Source organism: Leptonychotes weddellii, chromosome 5 (genome assembly GCF_054177405.1).
Source record: "Leptonychotes weddellii isolate Sample4059 chromosome 5, ASM5417740v2, whole genome shotgun sequence".
NCBI lineage: Eukaryota > Metazoa > Chordata > Mammalia > Carnivora > Phocidae > Leptonychotes > Leptonychotes weddellii.
Genome location: NC_138373.1, coordinates 77,399,639 through 77,411,793, shown reverse-complemented (window position 1 = coordinate 77,411,793; position 12,155 = coordinate 77,399,639). Strand labels below are relative to the sequence as shown.

General features: G+C 46.1%; 1 protein-coding gene across 1 annotated transcript in view; it reads left to right on the top strand.

Moving 5' to 3' along the window:
* Positions 1-6: 6 nt before the first annotated feature.
* GRIN2B (glutamate ionotropic receptor NMDA type subunit 2B) overlaps positions 7-12,155 on the top strand; it is a 401,212-nt gene continuing 389,063 nt past the window's right edge. Inside the window, exons 1-2 of the mRNA XM_081821262.1 lie at positions 7-127; positions 1,127-1,555. The gene's annotated coding sequence lies outside the window, so the exon portion shown is untranslated. The remainder of the gene's footprint in view (positions 128-1,126; positions 1,556-12,155) is intronic.

Genomic DNA, 12,155 nt, shown 5'->3' with positions numbered 1-12,155 from the left:
AGTCGTGAACTTCAAAACCCCCGACACGGATTATCAATCCTGCTTTGCAGGAAGGGAAAACCCTCAATCCCCGGCCACCCGCCACCCCTCTCCGGAGCTTCTGCAGTCGCCCAGGCGCTCGGAGTCGGTACGTAAATGTTCGCTTTGGAGTCTCCTGTCTCAGTGTTGAGGTTTGGGGGTGTCAGGGAGATAAAGGGTCGAAGCAGTGGAACCGTTAACTAACCTGCTGTTGGGTGAAGCTCTTGAATCCAGCAGAACCCGGCACTTGCTAATTTGGACGGGGCTTTTTAAAAAATATATATTTTTTTACGGTGAAAGGGGAGGGCTCCCTCTGGTCTTTTTGGGGGGGGGGTGTTAATCCCCTTACCGAACAGAGAGGTTGGGCATCGGTGCCCCGGGCCGGAGCCACGCGCCGCGACCATCCGTCCAATCGACACGTTGCAGGTGAAGCCCCGTGCGCTGCACATCAGCGCGGCGGCGGCGTGAGTGTGCGCGGGGGTGAGTGTGCGCGGGGGTGAGTGTGAGTGCGCGCGCGGGGGCGCGTGCGCGTCGGGGGCGTGTGTGTGTGTGCGCGCGCGTGTCAGTGTGCCCCTTCCAAGAAATGCCCAGTGTGCACCCAGTGCACAATCAGAACCCATTCAGCACAAGCGCGGGGCGGGAGGAGGCGCTACCGCTGGAGGCCATGGGGAGAGCGAGACAGACATGTCGGCAGCAATGCAGATGGGGCTGGGGGCCGCACTTGCTGGCGAGTTAAGTGGGGATTGTGCTTCTGCGTGTGTGCGAGTGTGTGGAGTGTGTGTTGCTCTATGGTGCCGCTTCTCCCCCCCTTCCTCCTTCCTGCCCGCTGCCCTCCTTCGCTCGCTCCCTCCCTCTCCCCTCTTCCATTCAGGTTGGCATTCCCACCTCTCATCCATGCCTGTCCCAGGAATGGTATAGCCAGACCTTTTCTGAATTATTTATAGAACGGTGCCGACAGTTTTCCATCCCTCTCGTGTGCACTCTGTGGGAAATGCGGGGTTTCCTGCCCCTTTTCCTTAAAACGAATTGATATCTTTTTCGGAATGCATTTTTCTCACCCTCCGGGGACACTCGAATCAAACCCTGACCGCCTCTTTTTCCCCCTTAGGAAGGGGACGCTTTGGGAATGACCATGCTCCACGGAGGGACAGAACCGGCCCCCAGCTTCTCTACACAGATCCTCCTCCACTAAAGCTCCAAAAATCAAAAACCGTGATTGCCAGAAGAATCATTAAAAAAATAGCCCAGCCACTAACCTCACATGCAAATGGAATAATTACTCTGGATTCTGCATTGTGAGCTGCTCTCCATATCCTGAATTACCTTTGAATTCAGTCTTTTTTTCTTTGAATTTGCATCTCTTCAAGATACAAGATTAAAACAAAATTCACGCTAAATTGGATTTTAAATTATCTTCCTTTCATTTATCCTTCGTCTTTCTTATGTGGATATGCCAGCGAGAAGAGGAGACTGGACATTCCCAACATGCTCACTCCCTTAATCTGTCCGTCTAGAGGTTTGGCTTCTACAAACCAAGGTAGGGCAAATTCTGTTTTATTTCGTTTCACCTGGGGTAGGGATTCCTTGTTTATCTCTCTCTTCAAATCCCTCAAGTGGAATTTTTGGAAGAAAAGGCGACAAGATAAGAAAATAATGCTGTTTGGGGAAAAAAGGCTTATTACAAAGGGGGAAATCTCCCATGTTATATCTTTCCCTTCCTCATCAAACAGGTTTCGGGTTTGGGGGAGGCAGTGGGGGTGGATGTATGTAGGGACGGAAGATGTTGGGTGGCATGAGGGTCTATGTATGAAGACATGCATGGGAGACTTGTGTGATTTTTGAGTTAAATAGCATTTTATTCACCCAGGGCTACAGCTCTGATTTTTATGGGAATCTAGAAAAAAAAAAAATTTTTTTTTTCAGGCTAGCCTTTTCCCCCGTTGCCACTTCCATGCCTGTCTGTCTCCTATTCTCTACCTTCCTAGGAATTTTTTTTTTTAATGCCCTTTTAAAAAATGAAAATAATGATTACTGTGGTTGTTGCCCTGAAGTCCACTTGCTGTCTAAAGCATTGACACCGGGCCCAGAGATCCCAGGAGGCCTACTGCAGAGGGACAGGTCTAGGTGGGGAATCTGGCTGGTCTAGGAACACCTGGAATTGAAGGATGCTGCAGGTTAAAAGGACTTCAGTCTCATGCTTGCAAAGAACGAATTCTGTCAGTATTCTCCTTTTAATTGATATTTTTTTCCTGTGCTATTATTTTTGAGCTGTAAATTTCTCCTTCTGTCTACACATCTATTTATACCCACACATCCTCCAAGCAAACTGTTACTTCCACACTCTTGCAAAATGGCTATCTTGCAGAGTTCTAAAATGCTGTGCATGAGGAAGGGGTGCAGAATTCGACACGTGAGTCTTTGTGTTAAACAAAGAGATGTGCCGTTTGCATGTGTTCGTCTTGTACCTTCAAAAGAGAATGAAGACTTTATTTTTTTTTCCTCCTCTCGTCAATTTTTACGGTATATGAAATGTGGCTAGGCAGTATTTTTTTTATGTACTTGAAAAGAGAAATAGCAGGAGAAACGGAAAAGACTTAGCTAATGACTCTTCAGCTAGGCACTCATGCAATGCAAGACAACTCCTGAGGCAATCAGATCATCCACAGGCTGGAGGGCCATGATGGCGAGCTGGTGTGCTCTTCTCCTTGGTCCACTGACCGTACACCCCCAAACTCTAAGGGTGCCCAAATGCAGGAAATGGGTTGAGATAAAGATCTTCAAAATCCTGTAGCAGAATCATGGGTATCGATAGTCTCTCTCAAAGTATTCTCCCCCCACATCTTTTTTTCTGGCGTTTTTAATGACTATACTTTGAAGCAATCCAAAAATACCAAGGGGACGTGGGGGAAGTAGGAGAAGATCTTTGTCCCTCAACATCACACCAGAAGATAGTTCTTTATTGTCCAGAAAGGATGGATATCATCCACACTCACCGCCCCCCCCCCCGGTTTCGTTCTTTTGAGCATTTAACTGGTAATCTGTACCCATCTGTACTGTCGGCAGAATGGGAGAATGGGATCCCACTTTGAACCATGTTCTCACCATGTCTACAAATAGCTGAGGTTATCTGGTGTGTGTTCACCTTACAGACACCTGAGCTGGTTCTCCATCTGCTTCTACTCCTTCAAGTGGGAGGATGTATTCTTAATTTTACTTCAAAATAGAACAGAAGTATGGGTGAGAACAGCAACTCCATGTGCACTGGTTTCCTACGTACAGATGAGCAAGGTGAGGTGGGTGTCCTTAGGGTCTATGCCCCTTTTCTCATTCCTGGTGCCTGCGAGAGTGCCCTACAGGGACGAGGTCCTTCGTCGTATTGGTTGGTGACCAGGTTGACAGCAGACCTTTGGACAGAGTTTCAGCCACATTCTCCTAGAATGCTCATGGGATTAAGCCAGGTTCTAGGCCATCCTTAGTTGGCCCTAAAGCTAGACAAAGGACAAGAGGTTAAAAGGGGAGGGTGGTGGGGACTGGGTGGTGGGAAGGCTACAAGGAGAAGGGGAGGCGCTTATTAGGATTCAAGGTGGAATCACCACCAACTGGTCTGCACCTTTACTTCATCCAAAGCCGTTTTGGATCCCTGATGAGGCAGGTGTGTCCTATCCCCGTGAGCAGTCTTGTCGAGGCTGTGACTCAGTGGTGTTCTAGGCTGTCTCTGGGCCACTGTTCTCTCTCTCTCTGTTTTCCCCCCTCATGGCACAAAGAGCTGACTGGGTTCTATTTTGTCTTCTCTCCTTCTGCCACCCTCCATACAGTGTGGGTTACCTGAGGAAGAAATGTTTCTGCTGGTGGGAGGAAGAGCAAATTTAATTTCAGTTGAGGAGCCTCCGTGATGTACAATTAAGAAAAAAAAATAATAAAAAAACACTAATGGGAAATAAAGACTTCTCAGGCAAGCCCTGCCAAGGAGTTTAGATTGGTGATTTGAAGGGAAGCAGAACAACATGGTTGCCTTCTATCCCTGTGTGTTTCAGGTGTAGCAAAGCATGACGGATCTGGGACCACAGAGCCATGTGGCCACCCAGAGATACCTGTTCACGTGCAAAGAGAGGAGCAGGGTGTGCCCCTCAATCGTCTCATTTCTTCTCAGCATTGGTTCCATTCCTAGGAAGCCTGTCTGTCTGAAGAGTCTTGCTTTGCCACTGCATGTGTGTTGTTTCGGGCAGGGATAGATGCAGAGAAAGCAAAGAAGTAACGAGGCAAAATTAAGGGAAAGGAGGAGGACCAACACATTTCTCTAGTCACTACTTTGCACACCAAATGCCTTTCTTGTAGGTTGAGTGCGAAGAGCGACTCCCTCTGGTGAAGGGGTGAACGGCAGGTTGATTTTGTATTCCTCTTCACCTCCGGAAGGATGGCTTCAGAACCTTGATCATCTTCTATGACCTTCATGCGCATGCACCAGCCTTGTGTGAGGAGGGGAAGTGGGCACCTGGGTGGCGGACACACGGACTGAAATCGGTTGGGGGGATGAGTGAAGCCGGACAGGGAGAAACGAGACTGAGCTGATTCAGCCCTCGATCATATCATCATTGCCTTGTAAAAAACATTCTCCCATCTCCTCCATGAATGTGTTGAGCCCCGGATGCACGGGTTTGCCCCCCTATTTTCGTGTTCAACAATACGAAGGTGAAGGTGACATGTTCACGACTGCTAACAAGTTAAAGCAAAAATGTCATGAATGTTTATGGAGTAGGAAATATAGCAGGCAGGGGAAAGGACAGGTTGTATGTGAAGAACCATAGCAGAAAAATCAGCCTATAAAAGCCAGGGGCAGGAAAGAAGCCAGGGTGGAACTCACCATTCTAAAGGTTGGCAAACTGTTGTTCTGAGCGATAGCCTTTTCTCCTTAATAAGGAAGGCTGGGGCTGACAAAACCACTCATCTCGTGTAACTTGTTGAGGTCAGGAGTGGATACGCTGGAAAGTTAGGTCCTCTTTCCCCCCTGCCATTCTCCAGCCTCCATAGAAATTCTAGAAATTTCTTCCTTTCAGTAAATTACATTTTCAGTCTCTGGTAGCGTGCATGCAATCGGATATGAGTGTCGTTTCTATAAATAAATATAGATCAAAAAGAGTTACTGGTCTAATGAATTGTTCACATTTATTAAAGTGCATCCCCTCTTTGAAACCACAGAAGAAGTCTCTAGGGAGAGTAGATTAGTGGTTGAATTGATATTATCTTCCAGAAGGATGCCGAAGCTAGAAGAAGCGAATGCAGTTGGGATGAGGGGGAGTGGGCATTAACTCAGAGGAGGTGGGTTTCTGAGGGTGCGCCTGTGGCTGTTAATGGTCTATCTGTGGCCCTTACACCAAATCCATTGTGTGGATGTGCTTTTGGAGCTTTGCGAACCCAGAGAGGTGTGTTTGGGAACCTTTGGTTGGTTCGTGGATGATCTCCAACTACCTTATTTTTGTCTTTTCACTTTTAGTGCGTGAAGCTGAGGTTGGCAGAGAAGGTTGGCAGAGTGCATATGTTGGCCCTTTGTTGAAATCCTGCCATAACTGCCCCGAGCAGAATGGCCACTCTGCTTTCTGTGCATCACCAGGGCTGGTTCATGATCATTACCATACTTTTATCCTAATTGTGTTTTTATGCTCTGTTTCCCTAAGTTTGTGAGCTCCTTGAGGACAGGGAGGGATATTTATTCATCCTGGAATCATTTGTCCTTAACACAGTGCCTGGCACATAACAGATACTTGAAACAAAAAATACTAGGTAAGTGGAGAGAGGAAGGGAAATATTAATTAACAAATAAGGCTATTTGTTGTTTGTTCTGGCGGGTGTTGTAGGAAGGATGTGAAGGTAAGATGTTAGATGGGATCAAGAAGGTCAGAGCTCCGTGACAGTTGAGAACGCATTTACTCTGACCTTCTCATTTCACAGGTAAAGAAACAAATCCAGGGACACTAGGTGACTGGCTTAGGTTGTGCAGCAGCTTGGTGGTGATGCTCTGTGCGCCACACCACTGAACGAGATGCGGAGGTTATCTGCGGGTGTCAAATGGCTACATTGGCGTTTGTCAAACTTTTTTGTCCATAGGAATCACCTGGGGGTCTTGTTAAAAATGGACACACTGATTCGCTAGGTCTGGGGTAGGGCCCAAGATTCTGCATTCCCGACACTCTCCAGTGATGCCGAAGTTGCACGCCCATGCATTCTGGGTCTACATCGTTCCTGAACCAAATTCCGTGTCATGGTTAACGTTGGCGCTCCACATATATGTTCCACTTTTGGAACTTTCAGAATTTCTGATTTTTCTTAGAAAAGATCCAAGAGGAGCCTGTGTCTCTAAGGTCACCCATGTCCCCTCTTCTGTCACTCTCCCACCATGTGTGACTTTTTTGCCTCCTCTTCTTTCGTCCTCTGTGCATTCTTATTCTGGCCCTTTTCGTCACTGAGTCTTCTTTTTCTCTTGATGTTCTTCTCTAGAACACTCTAGATAGAGTTTATGTATTTATTAGTGTCTCTTAGTCTCTTTTCTTTGACACTCTATTCCTTTAACTTTATTTTTGTGTCTTTTGCTCCACATTATTCAACAGATGTTTGTTAAGTACCAGTATTTGTTGAACATTGTGTCATGAGAAAGAATTAGCTCTGGTTTGTACCTTCCGGTAGCTCATAATTGAATGGGGGAGACGTGTGTAAAGAGATTATTATATACTTAGGTAAGATCTGTGAGGAGGGAAGTCTGGGAAAATGCGGTGGGCTTCACGGAGGGGTTGACATTTAAACTGTGTCTTTAAGAATAATTAGGAGTTTTGTAGAAGGAGAGAATGGTCAGTTTAGGAGGATGGAGAGCAGATGGAGAGGCAAACTGGTATAAAAGGGCAAGCCTTCTGCTCTTCCTCACATCCCTTACTTAACCTGGGGAGAAGAGCAACACAGAAATGTGCTGGTTCTTTGATTAGGAATTTCTGATTCTAAACGATGAGGCTAGAGAATAAAGTCAGGGTCTTCTGAAAAGGAAAAAAGGAGAGGTTCTTATTTCTGCTTTAGTTATTCTACAGTTAATGAATCCCACTCCTGTTTATTAGACTCACCTTTAGAATGAGCAAATGATTCAATTTTCCTCTTAGACCACTGGATTGCAACTAACTTTGTTGATGGCCATTATAAAGAAAGGGACAGCTGTTAGTTGGTTTGTAGCCAAGGAGAGAGCTGGATCCTAGCCCAGGCCAAGGTACTCGAAATGAAGGACCAGCCTAGCCCCATGTGTTTCCAAAGTAGTGAGGTAGAGAGTTGCCATGCTATTCAGACACTGGCCACTTTCTTTAATGGCAGAAGGGAGCGATGGAAGAAGAGGGGCTCAGTTATTCCCAGGGAATTTACAGAATGCTTTTTGGTAGCCTTTTTAGCTGGCCTGGGGTTTTAGAAGCTTTCTTCATGGAGATGCCCAGGCGTAGAGGGGATGGAAAGACACCTTTAGCACTTGATTGAACGGTAGCTTGGGTGCCTCGGAGGATGGATTTGACATGCATGTTACTCTAAATTTTATTTGCACTTTTTCTGCTGCCCATCCCTCTCCCTTTCACCCCACCCAACTTCCACCCATTTTCTCTGTATTGTGGTTTGTAGTCATTTCATTAGCAAAAGGATCCTAAGCTCCCCTTGAGGACTTTTTAAAGATCCACTGCATATAAAGAGAGTAGTCTGAGCCTGAGGTTTGTGGATCAGCCAGTGTCAGCACTGGCTGACTTGAGGGACATTCATTCCAAGGTATCTTGAGGGGCAGGGCCCTGGAGGCACAGTGACAAGGCTGCGTGACGAGGGGGGCGGGGAGAGGGGAGAGGAGGAGACTCCAGGCTGGCCCCGAGGGATCGGCAGACGTGGAAGGAAAGAGAAGTACAGGCTTTGACCCTGCTTGGAGTCCAGCTTTACGGGGACGGGAATGTCTGGAGTAGAGCGCTTCCTAGATTAGGATAATTTAAGGTTTTGACTAATTAACTCACTCGACTCATAAAAACCAGGCTGTGTTCCACACACGCCATCCTCCATGTCTTTGTTCCCTGCCTCGCGAGGACGGTGAAGTTCCTTCTTTAGAAAGAAATGTCAAGTTTCCATTTCTCATTAATCTTTATATAGAGTCTATCAGGCCTTCAGCTGGCTAGAATTTCCGAGGAAATCAGATCTTGTTTCTTTTTGAGAGGTGGGACTTCAAAACAACGGTGGATAAAAGCACTGCATTGTTCAGGGAGGGGAGAAGAGAGGCTTCGAAGAAACTTGAAGCTGATGAGGTGATGTCTTTTATCCTTTACTCAAAGCTAATTGGACTCCGTGCAAATGCATAGACGTTCCGAAGCAATCCCCCCACCTTCTAGGGACCTCAGTCTGATCACTGAGCTGCCACGGTCACTGGTGTCTTTGGGTTAGAAGTGAGCTGTGTTCCGTGTGTGTCCCAACATGCACACACCCCATGCACCCATACACGCTAGGCTTGCGAGCATGTGCGTGTATTTGTATAGTGATTTACCTACCAAATTGCAACAGTAAAAAAAAATCTTAAATGCATTAAATATGTTTGTGGGGTTTAGGTGCGGTAATGCGCACGCGCGCGCGCGCGTGTGTGTGTCTGATGTGGATTAACAAGAATATTAATGCTAATAGGCACCTTGCAGATGATCTGTCCTCCACAACCACCATTTTAAAGCTGTGCAAATAGCTCCAAGGTGTAAAGAAGACATACACATGGTGCAGAGCCGCATCCACTGACTCTCTTTCCAGGGCTTTCCCGTTCACTGCCCTGCCTCTTGAGTCCCTTCGGAATGCATGTCTCTTCCGTTAGCTGATGGTGGGCATTTGCTCATCCACATTCCTTCGGAGCCCAGGGTACTCCTTGAGGTGTATTCAGAGATGTTAGGTTTTTCCAAGGTGTCTGGTGGCTGCCTAAATGAATAACGGAGGTGGTGGTGGCCTTGAGAGTCCGAAAGCTTCTTTTTGTTTCTGTGTGTGTTATTTCACTTGTGTGCAAGCCATTGCCTTGGGGCCTCGATTTTCTCATTTCTGAATCAGTGGGACAGGCTAGGCAGTCCTCCTCAATCCCAGCTCAATAACAAAATCACCCGGAGAGCTCCCACGAAAAGAAACAGAAGAGGCTAACCAACAACAACAAAAGCAAAACAATGATGTCCATGCCCAGGCCAGACCCCACACCGTGAAATTAAAATCTGTCAGCAAGGGATCCAGGCAGGGATCGTTTAAAAATATTCCCCAGGGGATTCTCCTGTGCAGTCATCTTTGAGAATCACCAGGCAAGATGATTGACGCGGGGCGCCTGCTCTCTCTAAACATCACGTTGTCCTAGCACTTTAACCTGTAGAGGGGGACCCCATCATGGTCAGACTGTCACGTGACTGGCAGAGGGTCCCTGAGCCAGAGGCAGAAGAGGTGGCCGGAACACAAGGGGTGCAGCCTGGCGTGGAATTAAGTAAGAGCAGGGCTGTGTTTATTCCTGAGCTCTTTCAACATCAACGGAGGCCTGGTGCGGAAAGTTAGAAAAGTTAGGGAGCTGCTTTCCCTGACACCTGTGGAACAGGTGTGGCTGTAAATTAGGGCGGGTGGCCCTGGGTTCTGCAAACCTCCGCTGTTCCACTTAGTCCTTATTGAGGGCGCCCCATTTCTTGTTTCAGGGAGAAAACCTCATTGCACTCCTTTATAACACTGTCAATGTAGGAAAACTATTTATAAATGGGGCTGGATAAGCAGACCCTGATTGACTGGTGAGGGGTGTGAATGGTACAATTATCTTAGTGCTGGTTGGAATTCGCTAGCCGTGTCACCCTCCCTCTCAGCGCCTGAACTAGAATATGAAAGGCACAAAGAGGAGGAAGAGGGTAGGAGGCACTGAGCTTCGTTCTTCTTTGACTGTAACTTTAATCACTGCTTATTAGGCTTAGCTGGGTTAATAGTTTTCTAGCTGGGTTGATAGTTTTCTCACATCCTTCCTTTTTGGCTACCTCCCTGCCCATTTTAAAATAAATGTGAGCCTAAATGTAGAGGTAAGAAAAGAGCAGATTTATGGATCTGTGTTCCTTTAAAAAAGACAGACCTGAGGAGAGTAAAAACACTAGTTCTTTTTTGGACATCTACAGATAGTGGTTGGAAATGCGAGAGAAAGGTCATGAGTGTGGTTTGGACTCTCATTGGTGTTCAGTGGGATATGCAGAAGTGGGAGGCATTAAATATTTAGGAGAAACCCAAGAAGCGTACTCACTGATCTGAATTTTTAAATAAATATTAGTTAGCCCTGTGTAAGCAAAACATCCAAATCATTGAGATACTGTAGCCTTTCCCCTTTGTATTTGTTATGCAGATCAGCTTTATCAGTGAGTTCTGCTGGGGGCCAGAATTGATATCTTCAGGGTTCACGGCTCTCTTTTTTATCACCTCCTTAGAAATTCCAGGATTGTTTCTGGGCTTAAAGGGGGAAAGGGAAAAATTTCAGCCCTTATCTGCCTCTTTCTGTGTCTGTTTCCTGGTTTTTCCTTCAACTCCCGTAGGAAGAAGGACTACAGAAGACATCCTATCCCGGTCAAATATGGGTGCTCAGATACGGAAGGTCTTTCTTGGGTAGGAGAATGTTGGTCCCTTGCATTTTTGAAGAAAAAATACTGAATGGGTTTTCTTGGAGCCTGCATATAGAAGAGAAATCACTTTTGTTTGTTGATTAATTTGTCATTTTTCTATGAGAACAAGAGTCATGCTTTATGTCACTTTATGTCCTCAGTGCTTAGCAGAACGCTCTCCGCACTTGGGCAGTGCTCAGAGAATGCTGGTTGTCGATAAAGATGATGATGAAAATGAATGTGCATTGAGGATAAAGTTGACATATTTATACCTTTTATATTTCCATTTCCTTGCCATCCAAGCACGTCTTGATGCTTTGGGTGAATTTTACTAGAGTTGAATGGATGAGAGTATCTTTTATGCTAGCTAGAGGCCGACAAAATGAAAATATACCCATTTCTTCGTGTCTCCCCTCTTTGATCTTTATTTTACATTGTGTTCAATGAGGGTATTTCTTCAAAAAGCCCTTCCTCCTCACTAATTATACTTTTCCCCTCTCCTTCTAATTCTGTGTCAATACTGTCCATTCCTCTGGCCCATCTCAAAGGCTGTCTCACCCACGAGGTCTTGCTTGATCTTCCCAACTAGAAATAAGCTCTCCCAAGTTGTTGGTTCACATACTATTTTTATTTTCCCTTTGTTTGTAGCCCTTTTCTTATGCTGGCTTTTGGGGCAAGTCCCTTGAGGGCTTTTTCGTCTCTGTTCCCCCAAACACCTTTACTGCACTGAGCTTTCCAGAACAAATAAGACCATGGTTATTCACCTTCTCAACCTCTCCTATCTCTTCTGCACTATTTACAAAGATGCTTTGATTTCAGCATAAAATTCAAGGTTGTCTCTGAAATGTATGAGTGATCTCTCAGTTGCTGTGGTGGGGAATCTAGTTTATTGATAAATCTGCATTTGTGTGACTATGACAGAGGTGGGGGAAAGGAGCCAGAAGGTCCTGGGATGGGATAGCCAGAATTTGTAGACCATTTTAGAGATAAACAGTGGAATGAAAATGTTAAGAGTTATTGCTGTCGGTCCAAACATGATCGTCATCCAAACGGAATTGGCTTGCCTTTGCTGAAGACAATCTTCTCTTGAAATTGGGCCTGGAATTAGCAATAGATATTTGTAGTGTGCCCATGAGAGCCTCGGGTATGTTCACATATGTTATCACATTTAATCCTTACCATAAGGCTGACGTTATTTTGTTTCTTAGGTGAACAGAGTAAGGATTAAAGAATTCAAGGTCACACAGCTGTGAGCACCCAGGCTTCCAACTACACCCTTGATTGTAACTCCTCGCTCTTTATTTTGTTTATTTATTTTTTTAAAAGATTTTTATTCATTTATTTGAGAAAGAGAGCACACAAGCGGCGGGGGGTGGGGTGGGGACAGAGGCAGATGGAGAAGCAGGCTCCCTGCTGAGCAGGGAGCCCAATGCGGGGCTCGATCCCAGGACCCTAGGATCATGACCTGAGCCGAAGACAGACACTTAACCGACTGAGCCACCCAGGCGCCCC